This window comes from Antennarius striatus, chromosome 7 (genome assembly GCF_040054535.1).
Source record: "Antennarius striatus isolate MH-2024 chromosome 7, ASM4005453v1, whole genome shotgun sequence".
Classification (NCBI taxonomy): domain Eukaryota; kingdom Metazoa; phylum Chordata; class Actinopteri; order Lophiiformes; family Antennariidae; genus Antennarius; species Antennarius striatus.
The window spans coordinates 23,197,249-23,216,845 of record NC_090782.1 but is presented as its reverse complement, the minus strand read 5'-3'; the positions used below and the strand labels follow the sequence as shown (position 1 = coordinate 23,216,845).

Genomic DNA, 19,597 nt, shown 5'->3' with positions numbered 1-19,597 from the left:
AGAGTAAGAGTGTATAACACACACGTACACACGTACACACACACACACACACACACACACACACACACACACACACACACACACACACAGAGGATGTGTGACATCATTGTCTGCAGACACACAACTGGAGGCTGAGTGTTTGGCAGCTGATTCTCTCTCTGGCCATTCAGCGGCTTTCAAAGGAGAAACTGATTACTAGCACACGCTCGTGAGTCGCACATTTGTCTGTGTGTGTGTGTGTGTGTGTGTGTGTGTGTGTGTGTGTGTTTGTTAGAGGATAGTATCAAGAAGAAAGGAAACATCATAAAATAAAAGTCAGGCCACTATTTACCAAACTAACCATCAGACGTTGTGTTTGACGTCGTCAGGAGTCGAGCTCCAGAGTCAGAAGCCAAATATCAAATCTATGTAAACCTGTGATCACATGACCAGCCGATCCACGTGATTTGGTGAAATTAGAACTTTTAACACGCGTCTGCAGGACCGTCTTCATCGACTCCAGACTGGATTTTTTTTAAAGTGCTGTGAGATCGGCGTGAGAAACGTGTGAAATGAACTTTGTGGCGAAGCTTTGGAATCCTTGACTTGTGTTAAAGTGGCACACACACACACACACACACACACACACACACACACACACACACACACACACCCGTCTCATCGTGACCTCAAACGACTCGTCGTGACCTCAAACGTCTCATCGTGACCCCAAACGTCTCGTCGTGACCTCAAATGTCTCGTCGTGACCCCAAACATCTCATCGTGACCTCAAACGTCTCGTCGTGACCCCGGAGCCGATCCGTCGTCAGGTGAAACCGTTTCGCCGCCGTCTTCTCGCCCGGCTGCGTGAGCCAGAGAAGAAGAGCAGGTGATGTGGACAGAGTGTGTCAGAGGGCTTCAGGGCGTCTCAGTGTTAAAGGGGGAGGTTTTCAATTACTGTGAGTGTGTGTGTGTGTGTGTGTGTGTGTGTGTGTGTGTGCGCGCATGACACCTGAGAACATTAGAGGCGTGTGTGATTACAGTAAACGCAGGAGAACCGCAGGAACCCGGCAGCCTCTTCATTTCATTTTTACATTCCGTGTCCTCAGATTTACGGAGCTGCAAAATAGTAGAAGCCTTTATTTAAATGGGGAAAAAAAATTAAATTGTGGGCTTCATTTAATTAAAAAAATGATTTCATTGTTTTTATTATTGCCTCAAAGTCATAAAAAAACCCAACTTTATATATAGTTGATGAGAACGCGACAGGATTTGTGTCTTTTAGTGAAACGGGTCTGGATCTTTGTTAGCCGTAAAGGCTAACGTTAGCCACCAGGTCATCCTGGTGGCTTCCTCCAGCCAGTCTGCTGGTGTTGGATCACAGCCCCCATCCTGATGGTCTTCATCGCCGCCTTTCTTCATCCTTGAGGGGGTGTGTGTTTTAAAGTTCTGGTCTGCTCCTGACTTCACAAGGATGTTCAACTCCGGCTCTGAGTTCACAGTGAAAACGGATCCCGTGTGTGTTTTGTCCCGGCGCTCATGCTTACTGATTAATCTGTCATCCATCAATATCAGCCCATCTCCGCCCTGTAAACACAGATATCAGTGATTGATCACCCTGATTTGTATCACCAGACAAGACCTAATCAATAAGGTTAAACACACTAATGCAGCTCTAGAGTGTGTGCAAACAAAAGTGTGTGTGTGTAAATGTGTGTGTGGATGGGTGGAGGAAAAAGGCGGGCTGGGGGTTGTTGGGGGGGGGGGGGGTTGGGGGTTGACGGTTTGATGTGACAGAGTCAGTTTCATCACCCGAGGCACCGAAGAGGAAGACGAAAAGAGACAGAAGGGACGGGAAACGAGACAGCACACACACACACACACACACACACACACACACACACACACACACACACACACACAGGCAGAGACATTGGGTGTCAGCTTCCATCAGTAGCCTGTATGGCTGTGAGTTATGACCACAGATATGCGATCATTTACACTCACTGCTGCAGATAGCCACGGGCTACTGTTCTGTGTGTGTTCCTTTGTGTGTGTGTGTGTGTGTGTGTGTGTGTGTGTGTGTGTGTGTGTGTGTGTGTTGCACATGTGTATTAGCGTGTTAAAAATGAACCTAAAAGACACATTTTATTGAAAGTTTTTTCTTTTAATTGCTGATTTGCAGAAACAGACAAACGCTGTCGGGCTTCAGAAAAGTTGATTTATTGTTAAATATATTTTTAAAAAGAAATAAAGAAACTTTACAGAAACGATGTGAAAACTTTTTACAGACGTGGGGCGCGGCTCTAAAAACGACCCCATCAGTTTGGTGATGATCCAGATCTTCATCTCAAACACACCTTGATACCAGATTCAACCTGAGACGGGACTGTTGCCTTCAGGGACACAGACATAGTGGGAAAATTGAGGTTTATGTACAGAAGAGAATAAAATGCACAGTTTAGAACGACATCATCACACAGTGTTAAAATCTTTTAAAAAGACAGCTTTCATCTGGATGATTTTAAGATATTCCACCACCCCCCTCCCACACACACACACACACACACACCTCCACCCCCCAGGTGTGTGTCCTGTCCGACTGAAGCTTTCGTTTCACTTCAGGTTATTCCAGTTCAGATCGGTTCAGTTTGATCCACTTTAATCGACTTTTTGCTCCAGCTGCAAACGGTTCTCAGCACCGATGGCGACCTCTCCTTGAAGCTCCGCCCCCACCCCCCCAGGCCGTCAGCGGCACCACCTACAGGGAGACAGACAGTGTGTGTGTCGTCAGACGACCCTCGGGTGTGACCCTCTCTGGTATCAACGTGAAGGCGTCGCCGTGGACGAGCGATTCTGTTTTGTTTTTATTCAAATACAAGAGTTTTGTTGGATGTGAAGAGACGAGGGAGAGGAGCCGAGATGATGTCCTGACTCTTCTCTGACACACACACACACACACACACACACACAGACACACAGACACACAGACACACAGACACACACACACACACACACACACACACACAAAAAATTCAATCATGTCTCGACTGCTGCCTGGAGGAAACCGTGTGGAAGCCTCACTATAGTGGAAAATCACCTTTTCCATGTTATTTTACACACTGGCACCTACACACACACACACACACACACACACACACACACACACACACACACACACACACACACACACACACATTTTTTTTTAACCCTTTGTGTTGGGGGATCTCTGGTCGTCATGGAATCAGTGAGGAAAGAGATTTTTATACAAAAACACACGAACCTAAAAGATAAAATGTGATCATGTGACTAAGATGGGATTCGGTTCTCGGTTTACATCATCGGTCCGTTTCTATGACGACCCAGTCGGGACGGTTTTGCAGGTACTTTCACACCTGTGTGTTTCTGGTTGACGGGCGGAGCAGCGTTGTGTTAAAGCCGGTCCGTTTGGTCGTCATGGAGAAAGTTTCTTATTTATATTTATCCAAACACAGATGAATATTTGAAAAGGTGATGTCACTGCCCACCAATCACATCGTCTGATTGGACGCCTGGTAAACGCACTGAACGAACACACCCGGGGCGTTCAGCATCTCATCAAATCGCTCCGGTTTAAACGGAATGTGTTAAAATTAAAGAGCATGGGTTTTTTTTATTTTACTTTTATTTTTTTTATTTTATAATTGTCTGTTTTATCATTTTATTACAGCTAGCTTTCCTCTGATGACCTCCTTTTATGATTTATCAAACACAATTACTGCGTGACTTATTACAGAGGCCTCTCCATCGCCGAGGACCGTTAATGAGTGTGTGTGTGTGTGTGTGTGTGTGTGTGTGTGTGTGTTTAAATAGCATTAAATAATTGGAAAAACAGGAAAAGAAGCAGAAAAGCTAAATTGTCTTTAGCAGCTTTTCAGCCCTGCCCCCACCCCCCACATCTTTTATCTGTTGCTCTTCTAAATATTCCACCAGCTTCTGTTTTAACGGTGGAAATGAGAGGAAGTTGTGTTTGAACTGATACGGAGGAACTAGTTTAGGAGAGTTTCATGTTCTCAGATATTTCTTGAAGGAAAAAAAAGGAGATGGGCAGATAGAGGAGAGCAGAAACAGAGGAGGGGGTTAATTCCATACCTTCCTCTGGTTGTTAATGAAGTGTAGGTGGCGCCCCGGTCAGCGCCGCTGAGGGAGCGGTGGAGATTACAGCCGCCGCCGCTCCTCTGCGAACAGAAGGCCGCGTTCATTAGTGTAATATTCCCTCTGTGTTGGAATGCAGATACAAATCTGGGATGATTCTGAAGCGCTCAGCGTCTAATGTGGGCGCAGTAACGCAAAAAAAACCAGCTGGGGAATTACATCCAACCTCACTTCCTGTCTGAATTCACCAGATGTAACTTCCTGCATCTACTGAAGAGTTATTTAATAGTTATTTCATCTTTAATAGCTTTGATTTTCTCCTAATTGTGAAGAGAAACCCAGCAATTAGCCTTATAACACCCAGAAAGTAGTACCGCCAGATACGAGATATTTGAGATACGAGTCGCTATTCTATTCGTATTTTTGTTCGACATACGAGCAAATATCGGGTGGAAAATTGACGGATGGATACAACATCAGTGAGACCGGATCTCGTTCTTTACCACGCCTCGGCGGATGGATACAACATCAGTGAGACCGGATCTCGTTCTTTACCACGCGTCGGCGGATGGATACAACATCAGTGAGACCGGATCTCGTTCTTTTCCACGCCTCGGCGGATGGATACAACATCAGTGAGACCGGATCTCGTTCTTTACAACGCGTCGGCGGATGGATACAACATCAGTGAGACCGGATCTCGTAACGATTCCGATCCTTCTGGGAGAATTTGGTCCCAAACTTGTCTAAAATGAATTTGTCTTAAATGTCATCTTCATGTCGACATGACTGAGGGTTGTGAAGCCTTATAACCACCTGCAGACGTCACATTGACACGGGACCAGACGTGTCCCCTCATCGGGTTCCAGCAGACGAGCTCTGATTGAATGTGATCACCTGACGTCTGGTGAGCAGGTGGACGGACGGGGGCTTGGATGGGACAGTTCGGACCGGTCGGTCCGGTTTTTCCGATGGGGGGGGGGGTAGAAACCCGGCACGTCTTTATCAGCACGAAAACAAAACTCCTCTCTGCTTCTGTCACTTTCCTGACCCCCCCACCATTTTCAGTTGCCCGTCCAGCTCAGTAGGACCCCCTCCCTCCCTCTCTCTCTCACCCTGTCTCTCAGGGCTCTCTTGCCCCCCCCCCCCTCCCTCAGGGCAGAAGTAAGCCACGCCTTGAGGCCCTGCTCCCATTGTGTGCCCTCCGTACTTCTGTTTGGGCCCTTTGTGCACCGCTAATCAGCCGTGGGGCCAGGCTCAGCCCCGAGTGTGTGTGTGTGTGTGTGTGTGTGTGTGTGTGTGTGTGTGTGTGTGTGTGTGTGTGTGTGTGTGTGTGTGTGTGTCTTGCCCTCATTATTACGTAGCTATACTGGGAGGCCAGCGTAGGAAGTTTCTGCAGCACCCCCCCCCCCCCCACTGAGACGTTTTTCCGGGCTCAAATTGTTCGATTTGAATTATTCGAGTCAGAATCTGAAGAAATCTGGACTCTGTTAAGAAAACAAATGTTTTGCACGTAAAAGTTAGCGAGAATCACTCATTCTCTGTGGCAGAAGTCGCCCCCGATGCATGATGGGAACGCAGATCGCCGATCCCTCATGATGAAGCTCCACCAATGAGGCTCAGGAACACGTCCATATAAGGAGAGCCTACATTATCTATACTTACTGATCAAGAGCGCTTTGAGAGCATGTTGGGGGGGAGTGGGGGGTGGGTGATGAGTCACCAGAGGGGGCTTCATCTGATTGAATCATCATCTTCATCATCACCGTCGTCCTCCTCCCTCCCCTGCTGATGAGTCGTCTGGTTTCACCGCTCCCCCTCCAATCCACCTGCTTTGGAAGCTGAAGCCACTTCGTCCCGTTTGACAACTGATCCCTGATCTGCCTTCTAGGCTGATTTAAACTGATTTATTTAGACCTTCAGAACGTCTGCAGGTGATTTTTCTGGGTCTGGAGGTGGAACTCCTCCTCAGACTGTCTGAGTTCCCGTGGAGGAAAGCGAGCGATGCTCCGCTCCGGTGAGTGAGGAGAAGAAAAGGAAGAAGGAGAAGCAGACGGGAGTCTGTCGGTTCGTTCCCTGGAAACTTGTAATGGAAGTTTGATTAGCAAGCATGTAATGTACTTTACCCCGACGGGTGGGGGGGCGGGGGTTGGGGGTGTGGGGGGAGGCTGGGGATGGAGGGAGCGCTGGAGCAGGAAGGAGGAGGAGTGGATAGAGGCTGCCCTCTCAGCAGGTGCCCCCCACCACCACCACTCCTCCTCCACTTTATTCCCGAGCTCCTCAGTCCAGGATACAAGTAACCCCCCCCCCCCTACTCAAAAACCTAGCATCACCTTCTCTGCCTACACACACACACACACACCCCTCCCTATAGCTGCACCATGCTGTGTAAGCGGCGGGTGTGGGTGGGGCACAATGAGGTTGGAGGTCAGAAGCAGGAAGAGTCCCCCCCCCCACATTAACAAGCTGGACGTCTGCATGCAGGAAGTTGTTTGTGCACACACACAATGCGGGTTTATGTGAATCCAGCGGTGGAGCAACAACACCGGCGCTCTAAGGGTTAAAGGCTAGAGAAAATGTTGAGGCCGTATCCATCAGCGCGTCGCCCCAAAGTCATCAGGAAGGAAGAACCCCCCCACACACCCCCTCCAAAAACATAGAAATATAAATGCTACCGATTCCACTCCCCCCTCGAGGAAAATGGCCTTAAAACATTTTTCATGTTTTTGCATTTTCTCCAAAAAAAAAAATTAAGAGAGAGTTTTAAAGGTTTAAAAAGCTCTAAGACGACATCCCAGTTTTGCAAAAACACGCGGAAAATAGTTTGAAGCTGTTTGAAATGGTTGGAGTTTTAACTTCTGCACAACTTCAGCTTTTATTCAATTACATCTCAACTTTTTTTTTTTTAAATTTATTTCAACGTGTCATGTTTAGAACGATGCTGTCAAGATAAATTAAACATTTTTCCCATGTTTTTTTCCCCCGCATTTTCTCTAAATAAAAGACAGTTTCTTCACATTTGTTGGAAGAAAGTTTGGTTTTTAAAGTTTTAAAAAGTTCACAAGACGACATCACAGTTTTGAAAACACACAAAACCTTTTGAGGAAATTCAGTTTGAAACTTTTGAAATTGTTTGATTTTTTTTTTAAACTTCTACACAACTTGTTTAAAATGTTAAGACACGCAGATAAAACACTTTAAACACGTCTAACCCCCCGAATGTGGACGACTGGATGAACGATCCCAGCTCCTGCCTCCCACCACGTCAGATCAGTGCGCCTGTGCCTCGCTGTGCTGTCAGCTCCGGGTGTGAGCAGAACAACGTTAATGTGTGGAGACACCTGACAAGCCTGCTGGCCTTTAGGGCTCCGCCTAATCACTCTGGACCCAAACCCATCGGGAATTAAACCTGCAAAACCAAACAGTCGCTGTGGGAGCCGGCTGGCATCTGCTGCTGCTGGGGTGGGGTGGTGGTGGTGGTGGTGGTGTGGGGGGGGGGGGTAGGCCAGGCAAACGGCTGTCGCTGCAGCCGCGTGTCGGTGGAGACGCTTTGTTTTAAGCAGCCACACCGGAGGCCTAGGGGTGATTTATGTGCAGAAAACGCAACACGTCACCTCTGCTTCTAGTCCTGCAGGAGTTTTTGTGACAAATTCCATTCGACGATCAATTCGTCGATAAATTTCTCATGCAAATGAGAAATGCCGCGTGCATTTGCACGCACTGCTTCACCTCTGCAGTTCTGCACACTCCTACCTCTGTAGGTAATTCCATACAGGACATTCTAACGACGATGGCATTAAGGGCTCAACGTCGGATCCTGCACACACGCACACACACACACACACACACACACACTCATTCAGGAGCCATTGTGTGTGAAGACTATAATTCTGTGTGGCAGTTGGAGTCTGATAAACGCTGATGTACGACAGCGTAAAGGAGGCCCGACTGCTGGAGGCCATGGAGACACTTGCTGTAATGTGTTCTAACCAACATCAAGACCCCCTCCACCCCACCCCCCCTCCACCGTGCAGAGTATAGTAATGCGTTAACTTTAAAATTAATGGGGATTTTCCAGTGTTTAAAGTACAGTAGCTTGTTAGCGCCGGTATCTGTTAAGCCACGCTGGGCCCCTCTCCGCTCTCCCTCTCTCCAGATGCCCTCATTAATTTTAGATTGGCTCCAAATGAGTCTCCTTCATCGTGGCCAAGGTTTTCTAAATTAGATTCATTTATATTTAAATTGTGAAACAGGCGTGGTTAATGAGAGAATCATTATTTTTTGGGGTTATTTCAGATGGACTGATAGTCGGGCAGCTCGGTGCTGTGTGTGGGGTGAAGCCACAGCATTTTTCTAACACTTGAAACTATGAGTGCTCTGGGTTTTCCACAGGAAGACGATCAGTTTTAAATGTTCCTCTTTTGCATTTATTTGAAAAGTTCTGCGTTCAACCTGCAACTTCTTCCAGAATGGATTCCATTGAAACGACTGGAACACTGTCCTGTGCATGCCAGGCCAGTAGGTGGCGCTGTCAGGAGATCAAAGTGTGCAAATCTACACCGCAGCGACGTGAGCAACCAAACTGGACAGTCTGATGTGGTTTTCTAGTTGTTTGTGTCCATTGTTCTCAACTCTGGGGCGTTGTCATGGAAACCAACAACCGTAAAACAATCAAAACGTGTTTACAGTGTTGGGGTTTTAAACTGTTGTCATGTTAACGCCCCTTAGGTGTAGAAAGGGGAACAAACAAGGGAATGCAACGACGACAAACAGAAATATGGGGGGGGGGGGATTTTCAATTTGTTTGAATTAAACATTAAAACCTTCAGGTGTGAAAGTGCCTGAAAGTCAAACACACGCAACACGTCTTCTCTTGTTTCCTCTCCCCACCCCTGGTGTAACACTCTTACCCCCCTACCGTGTGTCCTTCAGCACCACATGTGCCAAAAAATGCACCGGGAGACGTCGTGTTGACTTAACAGGTGTCTCTATCCACACATAGGGGGGGCCGCGGGACGCCCCCCCCCCCACTTAAACCGCTAAACCGGAGCGTTGGGAATGTCACATCTAAGGAACAGAGGATGTGAGGTGAGACCCCCCCCCAGCCCCGCCCCGTTCCCATCAACCCATCCATCGTTCTCATAAAACCCACAAATCAGGGCGCTTTACAGCCGTACGTCTCCTTACGAGGCGTCTCTGCGTCCTATAGCAACCCCCCCACACCCCCCCACCACCCCAGCTCCTCCCCATCAGAAATTCCACTGTTAGGAATCTAAGTGCCCGGCGTTTAAAACCTGAGGAATGCTATTGTTCTGGTCACAGCTGCACCGGCGCAGGCCGGGCTACTGCTGCCAGTGTGTGTGTGTGTGTGTGTGTGTGTGTGTGTGAGCACGGGGAAAAAGGGATGGAGGACTGGGGGGGGGACGAGGTGAAGGTGTGAAAAAGGCGACTTTATGTGTTGCAGTTATACGACAAAGAAACGCGCAGTTGACAGCGAGTTGACACATTCCTGTCCCTGCCCCCCCCCCCCCACCTCCAGGACGCCCCACCCACCCACCCCCCTACACGACGTGCTTCATCTCCTCCATCCGGTGGATGTGCAGAACGAGGTAACACAGTGGGCGGGGCCAAAGCAGGTTCAGATTGATGACAGGCTAGTTTGGTGTAGAGGGTAACAACCTGTGGCTAATTCAGCAGGTTCATTCATTCATTCATTCATTCATTCATTCATTCATTCATTCATTCATTCATTCATTCATTCATTCATTCGTAACGATCCGATCAAACACAACCCGTCTCAGATGCCTCTGCCTGCTTCATAAAATCGATCGACTTACATGTGACAAACTCAAGGCCCGGGGGCCAAATGTGGCCCACCACATCATTTTATGTGGCCCGCGAGAGCATAAAAGGTCAGAGTGTCTAAAAAAGTATCCACAACTACATTTCCCATGATGCAGTAATTCAGCCCATTTTAACTCTTATTTTAACAAAGTTAATGTCCTAACTTGTGTTTGATGTTAATTTGCTCTATTCTCTTGGATAGTTTGATCCTTGATTGATGGAGTTCTGTGGGTTTGATAACCTGAAAAATTAAAAGGTTTTATGTTATAACAGACAAACATTTGTTGTTTGTGTAACTGAATGTTTGTAACTTGAATCAGTAATAAATTCAGAGTTATTTATCATTACGGAGTTGCTTCACTATTCAGGTGAAAAGACGAGCCGTGATTGGTTGCTCTCACATCCTCACGTTTTGAACTAGAACTGATTTATGAGGCGCTTTGCTCCGATCACATGTCCGATCAAATCACGCCCATCTTTCTGTGAAGACTGGCTCCGTACTGACTCTTTGTTCGAAATAGACCCCATGAGGAAACATTCGCGATACAACATGCAAACATTTCGCTAAAAACCGAGAGAACTTTCAAAAAAACAAAAACAAAAACCCGACTCCGGGCTGCAGTGTGCCCTCCAGGCCAGTAGTTGTCGCTGTCACTGTTCAGAATCAGCAACATGAAATAGAACTTTCTGACAAGATTAGATGATGAGCGATCACTCAAATGGCCCATAAAGTTCTACAATAAATTGTTACACAACCACTCTGCTGACTCAAGTTGTGTTGCCCGGCAACAAGCGTGTAGCATTCAGGCTAAAGTTAACCCAATCAGATGGATTAGATAAAACTAACCCGGCAGCGGATAGAGAGGAAGAAAACCCTCATTATATGGGTCAGAGGAAACTATTGTGGCACCCACGAGTGTGTGTGTGTGTGTGTGTGTGTGTGTGTGTGTGTGTGTGTGTGTGTGTGTACAGTACCCCCTCCCACCCCACTCCAAACTGAATAGGGTGCAGCGCTACCCGGCTCTTCCTCCTGCTGCACAATGAGGACCTGTTTGGGTCCAGTAGTTACCCCGATCCCTCTGTACAGACAGACACACACACACACACACACACAACACACACACACACACACACACACACACACACACACACACACACACACACACACACACACACACACAAACACACACACTTCTGTTTTGGACAGAAGAGTATTTAAAAGAGTGAAGACAAACAACAGTTTCTAACTTGCCGTTGAGTCGATGGAAGCGTTGAAAGCCTCTCAGTTCTTCTGTCTCCAGTCATCTGACGTCACACGACTGTTCTGTTCGTTCACACACACACACACACACACACACACACACACACACACACACACACACACACACACACACACACACACACACACACACACACACATACACTATCACCTCATCATTGGACGACATCCCACTGAAGTGAACACAACCTGTGATGGTTACAGGTAGCGTTAAACTGACATCCCCATCGGCCTCGGCCGACGTTCGCCAACATGCTAACAACCGTGTCATGACGTGTGTGTTAGGTGAGTGTGTTAGGTGTGTGTGTGAGGCGGCGGGCCGGGCCAAAGCAAACAGAGGTGTGTTTCTGATGTGATCGCTCACTCGCTGCTAAGACGCAGTCGAGGGGGAAGGTGTCGAACAAGTTGTCCTGACTTCACAAACATCACAAAAACTACATGACAACTAGTGTTCGATTATGTGTGTGTGTGTGTGTGTGTGTGTGTGTGTGTGTGTGTGTGTGTGTGTGTGTGTGTGTGTGTGTGTGTGTGTGTGTGTGTGTGTGTGTCGGTGGGCCCCCAGGCAGGGCCCCCCACAGAGACCGGGAGGGCTTGTGGGTAGTTAGCAGAGGGTTTGGATTCTGGTTTTGTTTGTCTGTGTGTGCTGACATCACTGTGCTGATGGCACCAAATCCCCCGTTCTACTGCGCACAGCACTTTCTATACAAAGAGGCAACATACACACACAAACACACACACACACACACATACACTCTCACACACACACACACACACGCTAAGTAATGCCAACTTGGCCAAAAAAAAAAGAGCTTTCCCTTTTTTGACACACACGCATACTTCCAAGCATGCACATATGGACACACACACACACACCCACACACACACACACACACACACACACACACACACACACACACACACACACACACACACACACACACACACTGCTGACAGCATGACTGTCATATTTGTGGATATATTTGACAAATGTGTTTGACGTTTGTCGATAAAGTTTTACAAACCACCGTTGGCTTCAATCGCAAAATCTCCATGAATCCCTGACTTGTGATTTTACGTCATTTGTTCTTTAAATTATTCTGTTGTGACATTTAAACATTTAATCATTTAAACATCTAAACATTTAAACATCTAAATACTTTAAACACTTTAAACACTTGTCTTCTTCGTTGGTGTCGTACCTGACGCACTCGTTCTGTTTGCTCATGTCTTTATAGAGGCTGGTTAAACATTAACGGGGGCCTTTCTCTTCCCTCCTTTGGTATGTATGAAGCTAAGGAGGGGTGTGGGGGGGTTAGATCCACCATACTTCCTCTCCTGGCCCCCCTCCCTGAGTTTCTCTGACTCTTTTATTGGTGGCGTTTGATTGCTGTGTAGAGAAACGAGGTCTTCCTCGTCCACTTCCCTCCGTCACCTGTTGCACTTTTAGGGCCCCGTTTGCACCAGAAAGGCTGAAAGCCGGAGCATAAAAGTTTCCGATCGGGGTCAAAGTGGAACGGATGTCCTGATAGGCCGGAATATTAATGAATGGGGGCGGGGCCGCCTCAGAGATCCTCTCATGGGGGTCCGGCTGACCAGGAATCGCTCTCTTTGGTTAAATTACAGTCTCTGAAACCACTCTGCCTTCCTCATATCCTGATACGGCTTTGGTAGTTTTTTGTTGATCACATGACCACACACACACACACACACACACTGCTCCTGACGACCCGGGAAAGTGCTTGGGATGGACCCGGCACTCAGAGCCACTCAAAGCCAATCAGAGCTGATGATAGCTTGGACATGAACACCACACACACACACACACACACACACACACACACACACACACACACACACACACACACACACACACACACACACACACACACACACACACAACAGAAAAATAACTTTCCTTCTGTTGATCGCCATCATCATCATCATCATCACATCACTCCCACAGGAGAGAGGGGGGGTGGGGTATTCAGACAGGAAGGGGAGGGAACAATACAGGAAGTGCTCCGTTCAGCCAGGATATAATTGATTTGTAGATGGAATATGGGGGTTAAACATGTCTTTTCCCCCCTCATGCAAAACATGTAAATTATTTTAAGACTCAACGTTCATCGATTCGTTAAATAAAAAGGTTCAGTCCAAATAATTCACTTTCTTCTCAGCTGATTTTTTTCTGACGCTTAACGGATCAAGTTTTTAATTCTAGTGCGATTTATTTAATTTCATTTTCGTTTCAAAAAACATTATTTATTGAAATGCTGCTAAAATCTTTAGCTTTTATATCTGATAGTTTTTAACTTTAACCATTATAAGTGTGATCATCTCTAGTGAACGCTTCAGTTTCACCTGCTCCCTTTCGCACTCGCTCGCCTGCTGTGCTCACGCACTGCGTAATCTACTGCATTTCCCACAATGCCTTTCACCAACATGAACACAATGGGTGGAAAAGCTTTTGCCTCGGTAGATAGATGGAGCAACAGGTCACATGATAGTGTGGTGGCAGAGAGGGGGAGAACATTCTGGATGGACGGAAGAGGAACCATGGGGTTTCTAGTGACACACACACACACACACACACACACACCTGCACACACACACACACACCACACAGATACTCAAACTAATTCTCCCAACGGTTGAAGACTTTTTAATAAACTTTTAATGACCACTCCAAAAACACACCCTGTCCTCTGAGTACTTTTTCTCAGCTGCTCTCTCTCCCTTTGTCTCTCTCTCTCTCACACACACACACACACACACACACACACACACACACACACACACACACACACACACACACACACACACACACACACACACACACACACACACACACACACACACACACACAGAGGGCTCCTGTCAGGGCTAACTAAGCGGAGTGGCGGGCAGGCCGGGGTTGGGATTGGCTGGACAGAGGTTGCCGGGGGTTGCGGTGGATTTGGCGGACCACCTGCTGAGACTCAGCCGCCAACTGACTGAAAACATTTACATCAGAAACCACCCAGGATAGACACACAGAAAAAAAAAAAAAATGAAGAGGGAAAGTTTAGTAAAGTTTCTGCTAAAAAACCAAAAAAAAATCATTTTAAATCTGCTCCTGTAACTCGATCACAAACAGAAAACTTTGTTTCAGTCGCCTCATCCACAGAAACCTCCAGCAGCTCCAGAGTTCTGCTGCTGTTGTTGCTCAGAGGAAGATGCTGGTAGAACGTTTGTCACGCCGCTAGAAGCTGACTTTACAGCCTGTTTTTTTTTTTTTTTTTCCCAGCCTGTGAATGAGCGGCTGCACCTGCAGTGTGGAGCACTTTGTGTTTGTGTTGGAGCGATGGGGCGAAGCTGGCGTTGAAGGTGTCTGCGTCATGAGTCCACACGGAGACACGATCTGGCCCCCGCTCAAGCGTACAACAAGGTTTCATTGAGGACGAGACAAAACGTTTGGTGACGGTTGGACTGTGGCTGGACAGTAATTCACGCTGTTGTTTTTGGGGCAAATCCGAACGGTTAATCCCTAAACATCACCGAGGTCCAGGTTTTTAGTCGTTTCCCCACCTTCAACTTTTTATCTGTGCTTTTATTCCCTATAAATTATCATTACAAATGTGTGGAAATTGAATAATTCCACATTAAATTACTTTAGATAAATATAAAACAAGAAAAAAGCAGCAAAACAGAGTAAAGCATAGAATTATGTTAAAGCTAAACAAGTTTATCATTATTTTATAACATAATTAAATTAAATTATTATTGATACACCGTCTAAATGACATTAACCTCAATTTTTCATCCAGCTGATTTATTCCAGATACTTTAACTTCACAATTTAACTAAATAAATGTGTAAAACTAATACAGGTTCACTTGTAGGTTATTTTTATTGTTGGTTTTCATACATTTGGTCGTTTTAAACTAATGAAAACCTGTCAAAACCGTTTCTGATGCAGAGCTGCTGAAAACATCCAAATCCCCTTCTGTAGCAGGACCCCCGGCCCAAATGGGGGTCCCCCTCAATGTGTGTGTGTGTGTGTGTGTGTGTGTGTGTGTGTGTGTGTGTTACTCTGACCCGCAAACTGACCTCCTCAAACTTCAAACTGAATACTTGTGGCAGTTACCACGACGACAGAGCTCTCCAAGCCTTATCCTACTTACTGAGACGAGACGAGGAGGAGGAGGAGGAGGAGGACGAGGAAGAGGAGGAGGAAGAGGAGGAGGAGGACAGGATGGAGAAAGTAAAGAAAGAAGAGAAGGACAGGATGGTGTGGGCAGAGAGAGAGAGGTAGAGAGAGGATGGGGGAGGCGGGGGGAGGACAGCCGGGCAGAAAGCGAGAGTTGCTGCTTGTGCATCTCTGTGTTTTTCATGAGTAGACAGTTTACTGGGAGATTATTCACAGTCTGGTATTTCGCCTTATTAGGCCAGTGCTCCCAGTGCTCCCAGTGCTCCCAGTGCAGACGTCCCCTCCCAGCGTCCACGGCCACAGCGAGGGCCGCTTTGTTCTCTCCTCTCTGGAGTCTTTCTACGTTTTCCCACCCGACGCAGAGTAAATAAAAAGTTTGATTCAACGCAGCTTCCAAAGTACAAGAGAGCTTCGGGGTGGGACGAGTTATTTCCAACGCTCCATTTCAGTTTGGGGAAGTTTAGAAGCTGAAACCAGTTTGAGACTGAAACTGCAGTGGCGACAAAAGATGAGCGAGTGTTTGAGAAAATATCTGAACTCATGGCTGAAACATTAACATTTGCTACCGATATGAAGAGGAAAACTCCCGTTTTAACCCCTAAATTGTTGTCATGTTGACTCCATAAGCAGTGAAACGCTAAAGCGTCGCTAGCCCATCGCTTAAACAACGGATTTTATTAATTTCTCTGGACGACCGTCTCATTTCGGATAAATTCATTGAAGGTGTTGCTTCTCTGGTTCACAGCTGTGACGACACACGGTTTTGACTCAGATTTGCACCTTTGACTGGTTTGTGCTCCGAGCGACGGATCGCCGCGACATAAACCTGTTACACCCCCTTTAACGCCCAACAAAACAGGCATTCACACCCACTGACATGTGGCTTTGTCCCCAGGAGGAAATGGTACCATCAGCATTCATTCCCACATCAGGTTCCTCTACACTGATTGTCTGTGGGCTGAACACAGAACCCTGATGGACACCCAAACGTTTAACCTTCTGCAGATGGATTCAACAGTACCTGCTGAAGTCAAACACCTCGGCACATAAATAGTTTCCCACCTCTGGGTTAAAAAGGCACTCAAACATTTGTCAGTCTGGTTTAAGCTGGAGACAAGTCTCTGTGGCGCAATGGGTTAGCGCGTTTGGCTGTTAACCGAAAGGTTGGTGGTTCAAACCCACCCAGAGACGCTTCGGGGAATCAATGCATTTGAGAAGAAAAGCACTCATAACATTTTGACTGGCTTCCATGTCAGTAAATGTTCATAAAAAAATATACATGTACTACAGGAGGATGCATTTTTTAGCACCTTCTAGCTAAAAAAAAAAAAAAGCCCCTTTGGAAAACACTTCAGGAAAAAAACGAATCAGGACGTTATTGATTAGGGATTGTGTTTGATGTGATTTGGATTCAGTTTGACAAACCATGTTCTGTTTCCTGTTTTCTGGAGAAGGAATTTTTATTTTTTTAATGGGTTTACCTACATGTCAAAAAACAGAGATAATTTAAAAACGGTTTTATTGCTGCTGCTTATTTAAAAGCCTCCTTAGAATTTGATTTAAAAAAAAAATTTTTTTCTCACTCAGGATAATTTTTGGAAAAACTCAGCTATCTCTTGTTTCTGTATAAACCAACAAGTTTGAACTTTTTCAGTCCCACTTTTTATCAAAGTTAAACTTAAAGTGACATTTTATCGCTATTAGCTTCCAGCACCCCGCCCTCCATGCTGCTCCTGCAGCCCCAGCGAAGGAGAAATTCACCCACACTCCAGACTAATGAATGGAGGACATGAGGGAAGAAAGAAATCAGTTCTACCTTCAATCAGTGTTTGTCTGTCTGAGCCTTGAGGAGCATCTCACACAGATCTGATGGGGGGCGACTCAAAATCAATAGGGTTCATGTTGGTGACCTGGGGGCTAGCCGTCAGTCAGCGGCCCCCACGCTGAAGTGACTGATCCATCTCTGCTTTAATCTGTGCTCGACATCCTCACCTGGCCGCTTCCCAAGGACACACACCCACCGACCCAAACCCTCCTGCACCGGGACCGGGGGCAAATTAGCAAACATCTTGTCTGTCCCAGCGCTCCCAATGTTCCCAGTGCTGTTGACTGCTAACTAACTAACTAGCGTACACATCAACCCAACCGCGAGACCTTTTATTAAAACTTTTCCTTCATCGTCTGCGTCGACCTCGTCCTCATTCATAACTGGTCTCACTCTGGTTCCTTTATAAAAACATTTTAACACAATTTTTCTGAGGAATTTGTCGAATCGACGCCTTTATGTGATTAATTTTAAGATGCCAAGTTCTTGTAAACTGATACTTCCTGATCTCTTAACCTTGATAACTTTTTCTTTTTTTAAACTTTTTAGTTCCACTAATTTGATTTACAGTAATCACCTAAATTTGGACATTTAATTATACTTTACTAAATATTTAGTTTCTTCAATCCCTCTGCTTCTATTTAAATGTTTTTTGAGGCTTAAAGTTTCTATTTAAATACATCTGACGAATCCACATTTTTCTTTCTAATCATTCATACAACATTTATAAAGTTAAGAGTTCAAATCTGAGCTGAAGTAAAACTGAATATCTAAAAAAAAATTTTTTTTTTTGCTCTATGTTTCTTTCATTTATTTTGATTGAAATGCGGTTTTTATCCCTTGTATTTCCATTCTTACTGTAAACTGCAGTCCGTCCCGGGTGGACCCCCCCCCCCCCACCCACCGGGGGGCCCCCTCCCTCAGGGCCGCGTCTCACATTTGAGCTCCTTCAGTCGGTAAATCGGTAAATGATCCAGGTTGTCATTTAATCAATATGAACAGGCAGCAGCTGTCACACATTATCACCTCCCCCGGGGGTCGTTGTCAAGACACAACATGAACAACGTGTGTGTGTGTGTGTGTGTGTGTGTGTGTGTGTGTGTGTGTGTGTGTGTGTGTGTGTGTGTGTGTGTGTGTGTGTGTGTGTGTGTGTGTGTGTGTGTGTGTGTGTGTGTGTGTGTGTGTGTTGCATCTGATCCATTTTTCATGCCTTTTATGGTGACAGCAGACTAAATGAGGAGCACACGTTTCAATATAGCGACAAAGACGAGCATCAGTCATAAAATTAAAGGACTTTCATTCAGGACTGAAAGGATAAATCAGTTATTTATTCAGCTGACAGGAATTGTGTTAATTATTTATCCATTATTTGTGATGCTTGCCTGTTTTTTTTTTAATGTTTTATCACAGATCTTTATCACTGTAGGAATTACGGTTCACGTTTTGCAGCTTTTTATTAAAAAAAAATAATAATAAGGTCACTGAACAATTGAATCAGCGTAAAAATCGTGAATATAGGTCCAGTTTGTGGATAAAACACCATCAGAGTTTAGTTTATGATTCAAACTGACAATTTATTAACCTGAGAAATATTCTAAGACTTTAAAAAAAGATAAAGGGAATAAGTAGAAATGAAGTCAAGTTTGTTTAAGACACATTTATTCGGATGTATTTTTAGACAGCGACATTGTGGATGTCACGACGGGTTTCAGGATGTTCTAAATGCTGCTTGGGGGCGTTGTGTGTGTGTGTGTGTGTGTGTGTGGGGTGGGGGGGGGTCCCTCTCCTCTTTCCTCACCTCTCCTAACATGAGACAGTGAAATCTCATCCAGCCACTCTGCCTGCCCTTATAGCCAGCAGGGAGGGACATGCCATTTCACTGGTGTGTGTGTGTGTGTGTGTGTCCCTAACTGCGCGACACACAATGACGAGAGCAGGGTGGGGGGGTGACAGGGCTCTGATCTCGCAGATAGGGAGATAGCCACCTGATTCAAATGGCTCGCTTGTTCCAGGCGGTCACCTGATCGGCGTGTGAACTGACTCCTCACTTATTTACAATCAAATGCTGCAGCGCTGACCCGCCCCGCCCAACCCCCCCCGACCTGCCCCGCCCAACCCCCCCCCCCCTCCTCCCAACCCGACCCACCCCTCCAAACCCAACCCGACCCAACCCAACCCGGGCCAAACCTCTCAGTCTCTCTCTCTGCCCTATATTTGCCTAGTCTCTCTATCCCTCCCAGGCTCACACACACACGCACACACACACACACACACACACACACACACACACACACACACACACACACACACACACACACACAGGTGGAAACTTCCACGCCAGAGGCCG

The 19,597-nt window shown here is 46.3% G+C and overlaps 1 protein-coding gene and 1 non-coding gene across 4 annotated transcripts in view; one reads left to right on the top strand and one right to left on the bottom strand.

The window, feature by feature from the left end:
* Positions 1–1,201: 1,201 nt before the first annotated feature.
* Positions 1,202–19,597, bottom strand: part of sox2 (SRY-box transcription factor 2) — a 56,817-nt gene continuing 38,421 nt past the window's right edge. Inside the window, exons 4-6 of one of the 3 annotated variants that reach the window (XR_011036765.1) lie at positions 4,111–4,196; positions 2,552–2,740; positions 2,239–2,375 (exon numbers count right to left, since the gene is read on the bottom strand). The gene's annotated coding sequence lies outside the window, so the exon portion shown is untranslated. Of the gene's footprint in view, positions 1,567–2,238; positions 2,376–2,551; positions 2,741–4,110; positions 4,197–19,597 lie in introns of those variants that run through there. The other 2 variants (XR_011036766.1, XR_011036767.1) reach the window with 2 other exon arrangements.
* Positions 16,543–16,616, top strand: trnan-guu (transfer RNA asparagine (anticodon GUU)). The gene has a single exon. It is a non-coding gene; the product is annotated as a tRNA-Asn (tRNA).